This window comes from Phodopus roborovskii, unplaced genomic scaffold (genome assembly GCF_943737965.1).
Source record: "Phodopus roborovskii unplaced genomic scaffold, PHOROB, whole genome shotgun sequence".
In the NCBI taxonomy this organism is placed as follows: Eukaryota; Metazoa; Chordata; class Mammalia; order Rodentia; family Cricetidae; genus Phodopus; species Phodopus roborovskii.
This window is the reverse complement of record NW_026126516.1, coordinates 8,503,613-8,505,962: the sequence shown is the minus strand read 5'-3', so window position 1 is coordinate 8,505,962 and position 2,350 is coordinate 8,503,613.

The following is a 2,350-nucleotide window of genomic DNA, read 5'->3' as shown; positions in this document are numbered from 1 at the left end:
GCCTCCTGCTGTGGTCACCCCTCTGTCTGCTTGGGTCCCAAGGTGCCAGTATAAACTGCCTACCTGAGTAGTGTGAATACTGGACTTCCTGCCAGGGGAGAACATAGATTCAGAGCCCCTGTCCTCCCACATTCTTGTGTCTAAGTTTACAAGGGAGGGAACTTTCAGAAAAGGCCACCTCTGCTTAGAGACAGGCAAGGGGTCAGCGACACCCCAGAGCCCCGGGGAGGGCATCTCAGGCATCGCGAGAGACTGGACTCAGGCCCCCGCCATTTGTGCGTCACCCACCAGTGATCCCATCTGTGGACTGGGTTCCATCTGGCTTCTGATGGAAGGTTTTCCCCTTTCCAGCACCCACAGTCCAGGCCCATCTCTAGGAAAGGCATTGAAAATTGACGGTCAGGTTGTTGGCCAGCAGGACACTGTCCTGGCACCTCCCAACCCCAGGCCCCCAGCAAGGAGCAGAAGACACAGAACATCCTGTCACAGTGGGTGAGCAGAGCTGCTCCAGGGCGGCCCCATGTGGCTCCTCTGGGGACTGCAAGTCTTTCCCAAGCCTGTCTGTCCCTCCCAGGAGCAATAAAGACTTTATAATGGCCAGCAGGAGGAATGCACAGGCTTTGTGCCATGCTCCACCGGATCCGGAACTCGCCTAACTGCTCCACCAGCTCGGAAGAGTGATGAGGGATCTGAAGTCCAAGCTCCAAAGCCAGTGACAGGTGAGGTCAGGATTTGACCTCTGCTGGGCTGAGACCCCCCGCCCCTCACAGACAGCCCACAGTGTGGTAGGGGGCTGAGCAGGATATCAACCCTACAGGGGGTGGCAGAGGGCCCTTCCTGTCCTCTGTCTCTTCATCCGTTAGGTCCCGGCACAGAGATCTAACTCGGGCCTGCAGTGACAGCTATGAAGGGCCATGAGTCTGTCCTGACTCCATTCTGACTGTGATCCTGACTTTTCCATTTCCTGTCCCCTGGGAGGATTTGGGGCAGGTAAGAATGTGAAGGCTCAGGCTCAACAATTATCAGCCCAAGCCAGAAGATGCTAACACGGGGAATCTGATGCTTCTAGAAGGAACTGATCCTCCAGGTGAGGCCAGGTTGTGGCCCTCTACGGTGCTGAGGTCCAGTGACCTGTGACCCTTCAGGTGGGTGATGAGGGCGGTACTGTCCTGCAGGGGTCTGCCAGGTTCGGCCATAGCAGCGAACGGGGGCTGGCATGCATGGGGCAGGCGCGGGTGGCTGGTGAACTTCAGAGGTGCCCCAGGCAGGGTGTGGGAGTTGTGGCAGGGCAGGGCTCAGGACAACATGAGAGAGGACATGAAGTGCCTATGGAAAAGGGTTGCTGGGGACAGTGACCAGTCAGGGATGGCTTTGCCTCTAAAACACAGGTCAAGCATGGCTATTCCCAGGTAGTGGTGACTGAGTCTGGTCAGGACACTGGAAAGAGACAGGCAGGAGATGGAGTACAACCAAAGCCTTCCTGCAGCTCCAGAGGCATCTCCAGTCCCCTGCTGAGGCCAAATCCCCCTCCCCAATCCCAGAGGCTGAGACCAAAGTCCTTGTACAGGGCAACCTGGGCTGCGGCAGGGACAGGCCAGGAACCCAGGCACACACTTCCCGGTTCCCAGCTGCACTCCAGGCCCCAGCTCTATGGAGCAAATCACTGCCTTTCTTGGCCTTGGTCTCATCATTTGTCTCTTGGGAAGTTTCTGGGAGCCATTGTTAGATGGCCAAGGACCATGGGAGGCAATGTACAAGGAAGGTCCTTACAGGTTTCCACTCCCCAGGATGCAGGAGGCATCGTCATGGGTGATTGAAGTTTGTCACTGACCCAGGCTCCCAGTGGGGAAGAAAGAGCTGAGACCATCTCCCCTGGACTGGCCTAGAACACATGCCCTGCCTATAAAAGGAAGGGCTTCCTCTGCCTTGAGGTCTGACACACTTCCAAACCTCAGGGCTGCCAAGAGCTTCCTCTGGCTATGTCAGGAGGTACGACACTGTGCCCACAGGTGTCCGCAGATGTGAGGCAGGTCCGGATGCCCACATCAACCACAAGAAGCAGTCCTGTCCCCCTCAAATCAAGCTCTCTGTGCCAGGACCCCTCCTGTAATCCCAGAGCCACTCAGCACCCTCTGCACAGACTCTACCCATAGGGAACTGGTTTCTGCTAAAGCAGGGCCCTTCTGGTAATAGACAGACTTCTTGCACAGTGGAATTGTCCAGGCCTCTCTAGGGACATTTGTAAGCAGGCGGCTTCTGGAGTTGTACCAGTCCCCAGGGATCAACCTTGTCACCCCGCCCTGCACCCAGAAGAAAGGAGAGCATTGTGGCCTGGGTGGCCGTTCATTCA